Source organism: Cannabis sativa, chromosome 6, assembly GCF_029168945.1.
Source record: "Cannabis sativa cultivar Pink pepper isolate KNU-18-1 chromosome 6, ASM2916894v1, whole genome shotgun sequence".
NCBI classification, from domain to species: Eukaryota; Viridiplantae; Streptophyta; class Magnoliopsida; order Rosales; family Cannabaceae; genus Cannabis; species Cannabis sativa.
The window spans coordinates 3,707,944-3,724,001 of record NC_083606.1 but is presented as its reverse complement, the minus strand read 5'-3'; the positions used below and the strand labels follow the sequence as shown (position 1 = coordinate 3,724,001).

Below are 16,058 nucleotides of genomic sequence, written 5' to 3'. Positions count from 1 at the left end.
CCAGCATCCCTGTAAAACAAGATGTGCATATATTTTACATATAAATAAGAAATTAAACATTTACAATGAAATAAACTTTTCATATGCAATATAATCAGAATCATTAAGTTGAGCCAGGTACGAACCTGTGAGGTTCATAAACGATTGTAGACAAGCTAAAGTTTTTATTTAATGAATCAGATTCCCAAAACTTAAGACAAACAAGACTACCAATGCCATCTTCAGGAAGTTTAACATCAGAAGTACACATTGTAGAGCCATCTTTGGAAATAGCCACTCGACTCACTCCCATTTTATTTTACTATTTTTAAAAATATAGAATTCATTTTATCATTTAACAAAATAAAAGATCGAATTAATAATTTTTACAAAGCACAGGTCCAACATAATATGAAAGATTTGCTCATTAGGAAAGAATACATTGAATAACTTTAATTATATGCTCATTTTGTGTGTGTCATATTCTCTTGATTTGATTCATTTTTCCTTTCAATTATTATGTTTGTTTAATACTCCTAAAAGTTTCAGTAAACATAATAGAATTGATGATAAGAAATTAAAATTTTGAAATCGACAATAACTATGATATGTTAGTGTCACGTGATACCTTTAATTGGTCCAAATGTATTTTTTTATCAAAAAAAAAAGTCTTTAACATATTTAAAAATTAAAATTTTTAAATATTAATATAAATACCACGTACGTGATGTTAATATAATACTTTTATTTTTTTTAAAAAAAAAATATGTTTATAAATAGAATTGAAGTTAGACTTCATGTTCATTACAATATAACACTTAACGATTATATACTTACCTAAATTTTAAAAGAGACAGAAGGTATTTATATATTACTGTTAAAAAATGTACATATGTATTTAAGTATAATCAGAAATATATACTCAAGTGTTTTCATCAAAAATTAATCTTTCTAAGTGTTGCACTTTTTTTTTTTTTGAGTAAATACATAAATATATACTCAAATGTTTTTAATATTTTGCACTTTTATAGTCAATCTTTTAAATTATTAGAAAGTAGAAATGACTAAATGACATACATTTTTAAGATATTTTGAAAAAGATTAATGGTAAGTGTAATATATTATCCCCATTACTTTTTATATTAATGTACTTTGACTAATATTTACATTTGACCTGGTCAATGTTACGTTAATAATGGGCTCCAACATCGATTTTATTGTCATGTTACTATTTATTTTTTTATTTTTATAAAAGAATACTATTAACGTTTTCTTTAAAAAAAATTGTGTATAAAATTTAAAATAAATGCTAAGAGGCACTATGGGTATTTTTCTATGTGAATATTATTATTGGTCTAATTAAATATTAAGTCTAATAAATTATTTATATATATTTTTGAACAATTATATTTTTTTTTATCATTTAGTATATTACGTTATTTGGTATATAGTACTATAGTATATGGTTTTGTTTTAACAGTATTTTAATTACATATCATTTGGTTGACTGCGTTTAGAATTTTTTTTTTAATCTTTTATCTTTTTTAAAAAAACCATTAATTAATAATTATCCTAAGAGTAGAAAAAACATCCGAAAAATAAATTAAAAGAAAAAAAAGATATGTAGTTTGAAAATTTCTGTTAATTTATATAAACAAAGCATCTCCAACAAATACGTAACATAATTAAAAAAAAAATTAAAATAACCAAATATTTTACAATTAATGTTGAAATTATAGAAAATTAGTACCATAGAGAAACAATGGAAATAGAGAGAAACACAATGAACAAAACCCTAGAAAAACATTCACCAACAGAGAAAGTGTTCGCGAAAATAATAAAAAAGATGAGTTTTGATCTAAGACAGTGGTTGGCCAAGAAAAATAACGTGGTTACTAATAAAAATAATAATGATGTTGAAATGGTGGCGGTGGTGAAGGGCGGTGATGATGATGAAGATAATAATGATAACAATGAGGAAGCAAAAGAGTTAGATGTGTCATTTTTTGATGGTTCCATGTCATTTGTTGAATCGTGTTCTTCTTCGTTGTCAGTGGTTTCATCTACCAAATCATCTTTTTCACTATTGCACGCAGGCGGTGGCTGCCACCATGATTAAATCTGCTACTTCGAACACTTGAGGGATACCTCAAGGGTTTCTTTTAGATTTGTATTATATAAATAGTTAGGGTCTTTTTCTTCTTTTAGTTTTTAACCATCATCGTAGGGTTAGGGTTAATACTACTTGTGTCTAAGGATGTAATACTATTAATTAGTATGAATCTATGGTTCATAATCATAGGTTTATTTTTATATAATAAGATAAATATAGTTTGAAATAAAATATTTATATCATATTTAATTTTTTAGCTATATAATTGGTTTATTTTTTTTTTAATATTTTAATATCATGGCCACAAACAATGAAGGGGCAGACAAAGCCATTGAACTCGAGCCAAACAAATTAATTAACAAGCCATTTTGAAATAAATCATTTAATTCCAACCAAACCCTAATATTTAATCACTACTAGAAAAATGGGTTTTAGTGACACACATTAAGTAACTCTAAAACTCTTTAGTGACACTTCAACGCGCGTCACTAATGAAGGTGACTGGAAAGGCAGTTTTTAGTGACACTCCACACATGTCACTGAATATTTTTACATTCACTTTCTGCGCGTCACTATAGACATATAAAGTCAAGTTTTGTCAGACTGAAAAAGTAACAGCAACACCTATCGAGTGTCACTATATCTTTTTTTATTTTTATTAATATTTTTAAAAAATAATATTTAATTATTTTAATTTAAATTTTATATATTATAAACTAGGGAACTAAGCCGCGCTTCGCGCGGGTTCGACCTAACTTTAATAATATTTTAATATTTTAATTTATTTTTGTACCACTTGAGTTATATAATTTATAATATATTAATATTTTGATGTGTATATTATAAATAAAATATCAACTTTAAAATTAGAAACATAATTTGTTATTTTTGTAAAAAGATGGTAAACTATGTTAAATTACTTAAATTATAATATATTAGTAACATAGTGCATTAGTAATTACATAAGTTACATATTGTTAATTGTTGGTATAGTAACGGTTTTTAAATAATAAATATATAATATTTATATATTAAATTAAGTAATTACATAGGTGTACTTAAATTATATAATATATAATTAAAAAATTAAGAAAAAAGAATAATAAAGAACTCAACATATAAACTTATTCATGTTTATTCCGTGAAAAACTACTTGCAACATATAACTCAATGAATAAAAGTATATTTTCATAATTGAATATATATATATATAAACATAAAAATGGAGATTAAATGATATATTAAGAAAAAAATAAAAAAAAAAATAAACATTAAATTCAATAGATTCAGGGAAGTATACCTTATAGCATGATTATATTGAAAATTTATTGATGTTTTACATTAGAGAAAATAAATCAATTTCAAGACTAAGGGTTTCTAATCAATAAATAATATATGTGTAAATATATAAATAAAATTGTTTAGTCAATTAGTATTTACATAGATTACTTTTTTTTGAAAATACATAGATTACTTAGTTATAATAGATATAATAAAATAATTAAAAAATTAAGAAAAAAAAACATAAAACTCAACATAGAAAATCAATCTATGTTTGTTTATGAAAAACATGATTATATCTTGAGAAGAAAATAAAAAAAAATACCTCATATCCGCTCCATACCTTTAAACATGATTATATTAAAATTTCATTGATATATTACATTAGAGAAAATGAATCAAAATCAAAGCTATCAACTATGAGTATTTTATTTGAAAGAGAGTAAAAAACCTGAAAATAGTAATCTAAAGCATTGAATTAATCTTTTGACTTTCCATTTCACAATCCTCATATCATATATATATATATATGCATGATTATATATATAGATAATCCTAAGAATGACTATTCGTATTCATAAATTGATCTTCTATTATAATAGTTTAAGATAAATATGTATATATAAATAGGGGCATAATATTATTTGTAGCACACCAAAAATTATTTTTCATTTAAGAATTAGTAATATTAATATAGTAATAATGAATATCATAAATTGTGTGAGTTATAGAAATGAAAAGACACCTTGATCATTTAAAAATATATAACAAATAAAATTATAAATAAATTAGAAAAATTAAAAAATTGAGAAATCAAAGAATAGGATGAAGAAATCATACAAATTGCCACATCATAATGTTTGTGTTTTTCTTTATAAATAGATATATATATATAGATAAATATTGATTTATTAATTATTATTGTCTAAAACATACATTTAGAAAATGAACAATTTTCTGTGTTTTATTCATTAATTATTTATTTATTTACTCATTATTATTTTAATAACTTACATTTGGAGAGAACTGAGAAGGAAAGATTTTTTGTTCAAATTTTGTATTATTAAATAAATAAATATTTATTATTATTATTTAAATGTACATTTAGAAAATGAACAATTTTCTTTTTTAAAGGTTAAATTATATATAATTATTAAATAAAGTGAGATGAAAAAAAATGAAAGGTCTTATTATTAAATAAGGTGAGATGAAAAAAATGGAAGGTCTTATTATTAAATAAGGTGAGATGAAAAAAATGAAAGGTTTTATTAAAGAAAAGTAACTAAAAAATTAAAAAAAAAAATGTGAAAATATGAGAAAACAAAGAAAGGGAAAGGAATTTCATAGAAACTGCCATGTCATCACTATTGTGCTTTCCTTTATTTATATATATTGATAATAATTTATATTATTAATGTAATATATTATTTTTTTAAAAACAGTAATTAAATATATATATAATTGTTAATTTTATATATTATTTAATTAAATTTTATTGTAAACAGATGTGGGTTGGATTGATACCAGATTTTATTTTTTTAAAAAAAATGATACTAGCTTTTTTTTTTTTAAATAAAACTAAAAGTAATTTTTATGGTGTTTATAATGCTATAATAACTAATCAAATTCCTATATACTTACATACAATAAACAAAAGGTTTTTATACTAAATGAATAAACAGAAATAGAAATTCAAAATAAATTACAGTATAATATTTCCAACAACAAAAAAAATATATAATTGTTTAAAAGAAAATATAACAACAATGTAAACCCATAATTATGGGCATGAGCATTTGAATAAAAAAAACAGAAAAAATAACTTAGTTGATTCAAGTTCCAATCTTTATCCCTAACAATCTGCAACAGTTGAACTAACTCATCAAGCCCGGCCATTTTTGAGCCCAATCGATACAGATCCCGAGATCCACCATAGTTTGTAGAGAAATTCAACAAGAGAGAAAGAGAGAACACCATATACCAGAGATCTATACACAAAAATAAAAGGAAAGATGAGAAGAAAAAAATAAAAGTTGAGCAGGAATCTAAAAAAAAGATGAAAAAGAGGAAGTGGGTACCTGAATATTTTCGGGGCGAAGATCTCGGATTTCAGCTCCGTTGAAGCTGTCAATCGCCGAAGACCCAGCCATCGCTTGGGTCGATCTCTTCGAAGCCCTTATGTTCGGTGGAGGAACCCAATCGAACGGCCTGGCTGAGGCGCTGTCGTGCGTCTGTGTCGCGAGAGAGGGGGAGGCGCTGGTGTGTAGGAGGAGAGAGGGAGGCGCTGGTGTGGGAGGAAGTCGTGCGTCTGGGGCGGTGTTGGACGCAGCCAACGAGAGAGAGGAACGAAGAGAGAGGAACGGCAGGAACGGCTGATGGGGTTTTCTTATTTTGCTATAAGTTATAATATGTAACCCTAATACATATATTTATCTCAAAAAAAAAAAAACCCTAATAAATATATCTTTTTATTATTATTTGTATTATTTTTCTTTTTCTTCCAAAAAAAAATATTTAATGGTTAGGTATAAAACTTACCTTTTATTTTTATTTTTTTTATTTATTTATTGATGACTACAGCTGTATTTGTTATTTTTTTTTTTTTAAAAAAAAAGATTATGATATAGTGACACGCTTAGCATGTCGGGACACGTTTACCCACACGCGTTTGGCGTGTCACTATAGATTAATATTTTCTTAAAAAAAATATTAATTAAAATTGAAAAAGATTTAGTGACATGCTTAGCATGTCGGGACACGTTTACCCATACGCGTTTGGCGTGTCACTATAGATTAATATTTTTTAAAAAAAAAAAAGTTAAAAAATTATGGGTATTACTCTTTAGTGACACCTCATATTTTTAGTGAGACACATTATAAGAGACTAATATTGAAAGTTTAGAGTCTAATTGTGCGTGTCACTAAAAATCAATCCTAATTCTTTAGTGACACGCACAAAAGTGCGAGTCACTAAATAATGTCACTAAAAGTCCAAATTGTAGTAGTGAATTTTTATACACTATAATTTTTTTTATATATAATTTGACTAAAAAGGACTAAAATATTAGTCACAAAAAATCAGTAACTAAATATAATTTTAGTTTGTAACTAAAATAAAATTAATAATAATTTATATCTAAACACGTTGACTAAAAAAGTTATCATGTTTTTTTAGTGATATATGATATGATTTAAATATCTTTTTAATTATTGTTTGTTTTTTTTGAAACAAAGCTAATTCAAAAATTAATTGATGACTCCAAAATATTCTATCAATGCACTCATGCTCGATTGGTTGAGCAAAATAAGTATATTTAAAATAAAATAAACTAATTTTGAGAAAAAGATGTTATACTCTTCAATTTCAAATGTGTTTTTGATAATAAAATATCACGAAATTTCAAATAATATTAATTAACTAATTAAATATATATTATTATAACTGATTCTATATATATAGCTAATTAATAACATAAGTTTTTTTATTTAAAAATTACTCAAAGCCATCTCTGTCAACAATACCATGGCAAAAAATCATCACTTTCATAAAAAAACTAAAAATGGAGAAAGGGTAGATTCGGTTTCAATTTTACAATCTACAAATCCAGAATTTTTGAAGAAAATTATGGCAAGGTCAAACTCAACATCATCAGATTTTGACAAAGATAACTTTAGAAGGCCTATTGCAATTCCATTTAAGTGGGAGTCTCAACCTGGAATACCGAAAATACTCTCGACGCCACCTTTCTCGAAGTATGATTATTTGGACGACGACGATTATGATGATGATGCTGATGATGATGATGATCGGAACATCAAGGAGGAGAATGGCTTGAGTTTGAGTTTATCTTCTATTAATGATCAATCTTTTTCATTACCATTATCGCGAAACAATAATGTTGTTAACGGTAACAGTAATAGTAATAAAAACAGTAATAATAATCTATTACCGTCTTCGTCTCATGTTGCTATATTGAAAACTAGTTCAAAGTATCAAACTATCCCTAGAGGATGCATTAGAGGCTTACTTTAGATATTCTTTATTTTTTCTATTAGATTAATATATAAATGTTATTTTTTTTTGCTATAATTGAGCACAATTAAATTATATCGTTAATAAAATAAATTTATTATGCATATGCGCCTGCAAAGTTAATGTTCATATTTATAATATTTTAATTTTATTTGTTATTTTAAAATTTTATATTTTATATTTTTTATTAAGCGGACAAATTTTATATTTGTTTCAATATTTTTATAGTAACATTATTTCACAATTTATTATACATGAATTTAAACTAAATTAAAACTTGATAATTATATGAAAGTATTAATTAATACAAGAAATTTTGTTGAATGCTACAGATGATTTGAAGTAGTTAAATAGTGCATAATAAATTTGAACAAAAATCAAAAACTGTAACAGTCGCATGTAGGTGTCTGTAAATCTTGAAGCCGATTTCAGATTCAAGAGGGGTCTGTAAATGGGTCAGGTCAGACTGAATACAAACCATAGTTGTTTTAGATATTTTCTATGAAAAAGATAATTATATTTAAATTTAAACTTAATATATCTTAACGAAAAAGAAACCTATTCCTAATCGAATGAGGGTTTTTGTCCTATATATATATATATATAACTAACTAAGACATTAAATGAAAATGAAAGTGAAGACTGAAGAGTAGTACGTGGCTAATTACTTAATTAATTACTGATATTAATTGGAAGAAGCAAGCTGGTTCTTTCTTCTACCAATCCAAATCACAACACACAACAAATTAACCAACCATCAATGGAGACTATGACTTCTGTTCCTGGGGTCATATTTTCCCCAAATGATCAAGAGCTTCTTCAATTTTATTTGACAAATAAAAATTTTAACCCTCATTTACTCCCACTTAATCACATTCAACAACTTCATTCGATTAATGACTTTCATCCAGATGAGTTAACAGCCTTATATCCGCCCATCAATAATAAAAAGAGGTCGACTCGAAAAGTTAAAGGTGGAACATGGCATGGAAATGCAACAAAGAAGAAAATATTTGATGAACAAAACAAGGAAATAGGTGTTAAAAGGACTTTGGATTTTAAGGACCTAAATAAAACACTTACTTATTGGAAAATGACAGAGTATCAATTGACTCAATCTAATCACACACAGTTAACTACCTACTCCTGCTTAAATCACTCTATATTATTGTTTCTAGTAGTACAAACATTTTTAAAAGCTACTCCTACTTATTAATAGTTGAAATTAATTTTTAACATTTTTAAAATTTGTTAATTGATTTTTTATTTAATTTGAAAAAATATATGACTTGAGTGTCAATTAATGGAGATGAGTTCTCTGAGTGACATTTTTCCCCTAACGATGATGAGCTTATTGGATTTTGTTTGAGAAACAAGAATTACTTCATTCCTCTCAAAATATCATATTTATAGATATAGAGATAAATAGATAATTATTAAATTAAAATGTGGGACTGTAATACTTGGTATGCATTTTTCAAAAAAAAAAAAAATCATCAAGATTTACATTTCCCATTTGGACTTATTAATTATGATGTTATATACATGTATAAGTGGTTTTTACATTATAATTTAAATTTTTAATTTTTTTTCTTTTTATTGTGGGGTGGAATTTTTTTAAAAATATTGTGTAAGTTTCATACTGTGTACTGTGTTAAGTTTTCACTGTTATAACCTTGGTAGCGAGCTGGAGCTTTTCCTATTTCTTCCCAAGGTTGATAATGTAAATCTCGTCGCTTTTACTCTGGGAACATAACACCCTATCTGACAATCGCAATTTTTGGTGACGAGGTAATCTTTTTCGTGTGCATGTCTTCCTATGGCGAGGTGGACGACTCGCTATCACTTGCTTTGGTTCACCCGTCTGTTATACTTAGTTTGTATACTGCATATTATACGCTATGTGTCTTCACATTCATATATCTCATCCACGTAATCGAGGTTAGTGCCTTGTCTTATACACCTGAAGTTACATGGTTTCTCGTTGATGCGCAAGGCAACAGTTTGTATATCTTTATCTCGCATAAGACTTTTCAGTCATCAGAGTTGTAAATATACTCTGTCAATTATGCTTTTAACGAGTTATTCCACCTCAAATGTGATTATAATTAAGTGCCTTGGTTTGTATTTTTCCCAGCTTGACACGTGTTTTCTTCTAATGTGCTAGCCGAATTTCGGGTATAACAATTGCCCCTTAAAAGGTTCTTTTTAATAAAAAGTGCTTTTTAATTATTACAAAGGGTATATTTGTCATAATTTCTTTTGAAAAAACGCATATCTTCTAATTTTGGCAATTTTGCGGTTTCGAGGTACATCAACATTAAATGACTATCTTTTCCACTTCTACTTTGAATTCTGTCCGTAGGATCAAACGTCTCTTTGATCCGACGAAACTGATTTCAAGGGTATAAAGTAAGAAAAAAGAACCACATTTGCATTATTTCCTTCGTTTTAGAAATTCTGAGAAACTCTTAAGCTTATTTGTTAAGAAACAACATCGAGTTTGCCCGAGAATTTGCATGCCATCCCTATTCTTGACATTTTTTCTGCGAGTTTCCTCCGACTTCACATTCTGAAAGACATCCTCACTGCATTCAAAGATTCGCATGCCGAAGAGCTGTCTATTGCTCCAAATCCTAACTTCAAACAGTAAGTAGCTTTTCTTCTTGATATCTTACATGCTTATCACGTTGCATTTTTGGTGTTAATTGCTGCATTATTTGTTTGTATCGTCGCCATCTCATTTGATTTTAGTAATTTTTAGGGTTGAACTGTATTTGGGTCAACATTAGGGTTCAGCCAATACGTACGTTTTTTCGGAACCTTCAACTCACCACCTTCAGGTTTGATAAAAATTCTTTCCAGGGATTGGGATTGCTTTCTTCTTGCAGCAATGTCCCAATCTAGTTCAAAAATTTATCGTCCAAAAGATTTGGAAATTGAATTTCCTACAGAATCATTTGTCCCTTATAAACCCAACCCTTCAAAACCCACATCAAAATTAGAGTTAAACGATGCTAGGGTTAGGGAACATTTAATGAGAGCCTATCAGGAACACAATGCTAGTCGCCACAGGCGCTTCTTCCAAGAAATCATCGAAGGTGAACGTTGTTTCTTGCGAGATGCAGCTTGGCCAGAACCTCCCAGTGTGTCCTTTATTCCTTTGGCTAAGCCTTTGTTTTTACCCAAAGTCACGATTGCTTTTGAACCAGGTGACTTGGATTTTGAAATAATGTCTCCCAAGCCACGTACATCAAAGACTCCCTAAGATCCTAACGTCACCTTTGAGGTCGAGGTAATAGAATCGAAGGTGCGAACTATCTCAGGCTACACAGGTGATATACTGAGGACCTGTGGAATCGAACTTGGGCAAGTATGCCAAGTTAGGTCACTGCGAGCTGGTGAGTTTAGTTGTTACCCCCACTGCGCGCCTTACAAGTGAGACCCCCGAGGGAGCCAGTAGTGAGACCAGTACCAGCGACTCCACTGGCATAGGTGCCTGGAGTCTTGAACACATCAGTGCAGGGGCCATAATTCCCCTCCGTGACTACTTCAAGGATTACATAAACCACATCGGGCTTGCCCCATTCCAACTAAATCCCATCTCCTACAGAATCCTTGCCGATTTGAAGGTCTTGTATAAAATTCTGAAGTGGAAGTGCCCTACACCTGTGGAAATCGAGTATCTTTACTCGATTAAGGCTGTTCCAGCGAGGAAGAATACCGTAGGGGTTTCTATTATCTCAGTACTCACTCCAGCAAGCCTAAAATTATTTTTACATTTTGATTTTTTTTTTTTTTTTTGAATTAAGTATTTATATCTTACAATGCATAATTTGGGACAGATTTATATATTAAAATATTTTGCTCTTTTAAATATATTTTTTTTTTCTTTCGCTTCAGGTACACATATTTCCTAGATCACCTATGAGTTCCAACTAATTAGGTTAAGGATCAATTAATATATGCTGATAATTATTTTTCAAATTCTTTGTTTTTTTTTTTGAAAAATTTAAGCAATGCACCTAAAATTGCATTTTTTTTTAAAAAAAAAAAATCTCTATCTTTTATGGTTTTTTTTTTGTTAATTTTTTTTACTTACTATTTCACATTGGAGAAAAATAATATAATGCATAAAATTTATCAAACAAATAATATGAAATACTAAAATAATTTACAAAATAACTTCACTTAATTTACTTTATGCGACCATGATGGTTGCACATTATAAATTTATAGTCGTTTATAGTCGCATAGTGTAATTCATGATCGTTTTTGCGACCATATAAAATTATTTTGCTAATAAATTTTTTTATAAGGTAATTTTGTTAATAAAAAAATTCATAAAAGCTATTTTTGTAGTAGCAACACAAAAACAATATTTTTTTATAGAACAACCTTCTATATATTATGAAAAAGAAAATTGAATCTTAACAAAGTTAAAGAATACGGTAGACCCGTAATTTTGTAAACATTTTTATAAATGTCGAGTATTTATGAAATAATTTATATAGAGATTTTTACACTATGTGTCATATTTAGCTTTTTTTTTACATTTTTAATCCCAATCGTATTTTTAAACATTTTTACAAAATATTTTTTACCTTTTTAAACTTTCAAAAGTTTTATATTTACAAAAATACTAACTTGATGATGTCATCACACTCAATTTGTCCCCCTTCCCATTTTAAGTTCTGACTCTCTATTTCTCCATAATTATTTCTCTCTCTCTCTCTCTCTCTCTCTCTCTCTCTCTCTCTCTCTCTCTCTCTCTCTCTCTCTCTCTTCCTAGTTTTTTTCTTTCTTTTCTTCCCTGGATAGTTTTGTTGAAGTTGAAGCCCTAACCCTTGCATTTTCCCAATATCCATTTCAGCCACGATTCATCTATCATTTTTAACCTCTCTCTACTCACGATCTCCTATTTTTGTTCAACCGATTGTATTTTCCAACTGTATAAATAGCCACAATAAGGTCATGTTCGAACTCCCCTTCACTTGCTAAAAAGCTTCCTAAGAAAACTAAAAAACTCCTCAGAAGAGCAACAAAGCTTAGGTTCAAGCTAATACCAAACTGAGGTTGAAAGGTATTGGAAAAAAGGGAAGGTCCATTGAATGTGATGTACCAGAGGGTTCTAGTTTTTTTTTTTTTTTTAAAAAAAAAAAGCATCTACCATTTAAGGTAGAGGCTCGAACGACCAAAATGATCAAATCTTTGAAGAACATCAAGTATGTAAGATTTTGAGTGTTTATTTTTTATTTTTTTGTGTTTTTCCCTGTTGTTTTTTTTTTCTATTGTGTGTGTATTTTTTTTTTCCTATTGTGTGGATTTTAGTTATTTCAATGCCCAGCTAAAAAAAAGTTATATTCTAGTATTTATTGAGTTGTTATGCGATTATTATTTTAGGTTTTTTTTTTTTTAATTTTGTTGTCCTTTCTAAAGAAATAGTTCATGGGTTTATGTCTTTCACTATTCTGTTTTTAATTAGTTATTTTTTAGTTTTCATAGAGTTATTGTACGAATTTTATTCTAGGGTTCATGAGATTTTTTTTTTTTTTTTAAAAAAAAAAAAACTTGATTAGTGTATTAGATCTTTCATTTATCAGTTGTTTTTTTAGTTGTATTTGAGTTTTAATTGAGTGTTTAAATTATGTTACAATTTTTTTAGTTTTTTTTTTTATTTTTAAAATAATAGTTCGTGGGTTTATGTCTCTCACTTTTCTTGTTTCTAATTAATTACTTTTTAATTTTTATTGTGTTATTACAGTTTTTATTTTAGGGTTCTTGAGTTTTTTTTTTTTTGTTTTTTTTTTTAAAAAAAACTATATCATTGGATTAGGTCTTACATTTATCAGTTGTATTTGAGTTTTTTTTAGTTGCACGTTTATTAATTTTTACAATAACATTATTTTTTGGTTATTATATTGTTGTTTTTATGTTGTTCAGTTCATGATATACTTATAGTTTGTATAACTATTAATTGTATTTTTACCAGTTCATTATTTTATTAATTTTTGTCATTCTAATATTTTCATGTTCGTGGTAAGACCTCTAATGTTGTTTGTAACGTCCCCGCTTCAAGCCTCCATTGGGTCCTTACACCCACGGACTAAATGGCTCTTATACACGAGCACGTCACTCTGACTGCTTCCCGGATTGATGACTGACCCTACAGACCAACACGAGTGTTTTCAGCGTGCTTTGTCCTCACTCGCACGCATCCTGGGAAAACTTCCCAGGAGGTCACCCATCCTTGAAATTGCTCCCAAGCCAAGCACGCTTAACTGTGGAGTTCTTTCGAGATGGGCTACCGAAAAACAAGATGCACCTTGTTGACATAGGTAGTACCAATCAATCCATTTAAGCTCTCTTCAACTGTGTAGTCCCATACCTACACAGTCTCAGAATCATCCCACTTGACCTTCCCCAGGCGGTGTGGGATTGCACAGCTTACCCGGTGTTTCCCCTTACGGATCACGGGACTACTGACTGTCACAATCACCCCCCCTTACGGGGTCCGACGTCCTCGTCGACCACACTTCCGGCTGGGTCAAGGCTCTGATACCATTTGTAACGTCCCCGCTTCAAGCCTCCATTGGGTCCTTACACCCACGGACTAAATGGCTCTTATACACGAGCACGTCACTCTGACTGCTTCCCGGATTGATGACTGACCCTACAGACCAACACGAGTGTTTTCAGCGTGCTTTGTCCTCACTCGCACGCATCCTGGGAAAACTTCCCAGGAGGTCACCCATCCTTGAAATTGCTCCCAAGCCAAGCACGCTTAACTGTGGAGTTCTTTCGAGATGGGCTACCGAAAAACAAGATGCACCTTGTTGACATAGGTAGTACCAATCAATCCATTTAAGCTCTCTTCAACTGTGTAGTCCCATACCTACACAGTCTCAGAATCATCCCACTTGACCTTCCCCAGGCGGTGTGGGATTGCACAGCTTACCCGGTGTTTCCCCTTACGGATCACGGGACTACTGACTGTCACATTGTTGACGAGTTCAAGCTTCCAAAGAAAAATATTGCCAAGGTTTATAGATTATTTTTTTATTTTGTGTTGTTTGAAATATTCTTTGGTTGTAGTTCATTCATTTAAAAAAATATTTCATAGCAGAAAGTTGTTTTATAGTTTGTTTAATGTTATTTTAAATGCTATAGGATTGGGATTATATTTATGATCAGAAAAATTTATTCGTTGCAAAAGCTCTGTCTATAAGTACCTTTAAAATTATCCAAGAGCTTAAGGTTTTCTTATCAGCTAAGCAACTTGAATTTTTTTTCAAAAATATGATATTTTTATGTTATTTTGTTGTTGTTTTTATGTTATTTTAATGTTGTTTTATAGTGATTGCAGATGTTTTGTAGTATCGTTGCTGAATACTTTATTGACATGAAACGTATTCCCTCCAAATTCGATGTTGAGAAACATTGATAGGCTGGTTGTGATGTTCTACAAGTATGCTCGCATGGAAGAAATGGATTATGTTGATAGTGATGATGAGGCTCCTCCAAATGACACAAAGAAGATTTTGTTTTAGACCCGAATTTGTTTATAGTTGTTATTTCTAGTTGATGGAGAAAGTATTTTTTTTTAATAGACACACATATTTTAATGCAGTTGTTCTTTTTTTGTTTTCCCGAGACTTCTTTTTTTTTTTTTTTAGTTTTATTGAAAGTGTAATTTTATGATAATTGTGTTTATTTTTTAGTTAACTTTTGTTGTTTAGCTAACATAAATTTTATACACTAAAACAACATAAAAACAACCTAACTACAACACTTTTTTTAATCAACTAAGTAGGAATTTGTTTTGCATATAGTTGATTTTTTCTAATTATTTGTTAAAGAGACAAGTTAGTAATTTTTTTTTAAAAAAAAACTTGTTTGTTCACATAGTTGTTTTATGACCATATAATATTAAGCAACATATTCACAAAATCAACTCTTAATTCAAATGTTACTTTTATGTAATATCTATATTAATAATTTCAGTATTCATTTGTCCCAACCATCTTTTAAACAATTAAAAATATAAAAAATATAAAAAATATGAAATAACCAATGAAATTATGTTTGATCATCTAAATGTATAAGTGTAGTAGTTTTATAGTTGCTGAAGTGTTGTTTCTTAGTTTTCATTTGCAATGTTCCTACACATTTTTCTGTTATGTCCTTTTTGTACCCACAATTAGTGCACTTATTTTGTTTTTTTATTTCTCAAGTCACAGTCAGTCTTATTTTCTTTGGCCTTCTAGATTTGACTCTTTCTATAGGAGGCAACACTACGATATCTTGGAAAAATTTTAGTAGATCCTATTCTCGTTGGTTCTCGACTAGGTCAACTATCTCTTGATATGTTGTACCCATGATTTTGTTGTGTAGTTGTGTGCACAATATTAGTATATGTCTATGTTCATGTCTTTCATCACAACCCACATGGAATTTCATCATTTTGAAATCTATTGCATGTGAATGTTCGGTCCTTCAAGTTTACAATGTGTTTTGTCTTCATATAGCACCTCAAATAAGTTTTCATTTGTTGGCTTCACTTGTATATATTTTGATGCATTTAGTATAGGCATATCATTTTTTGTGCAAAATTATATAAAGCAACTTACAAACATCGAAAAAACTCTATAA

The 16,058-nt window shown here is 28.8% G+C and overlaps 1 long non-coding RNA gene across 1 annotated transcript; it reads right to left on the bottom strand.

The window, feature by feature from the left end:
- Positions 1–5,058: 5,058 nt before the first annotated feature.
- Positions 5,059–5,782, bottom strand: LOC115714520 (uncharacterized). The gene is made up of 2 exons (XR_004011075.2): positions 5,452–5,782; positions 5,059–5,361 (listed from the first exon to the last, which is right to left on the bottom strand). It is a non-coding gene; the product is annotated as an uncharacterized LOC115714520 (long non-coding RNA).
- Between the last annotated feature and the right edge of the window lie 10,276 nt (positions 5,783–16,058).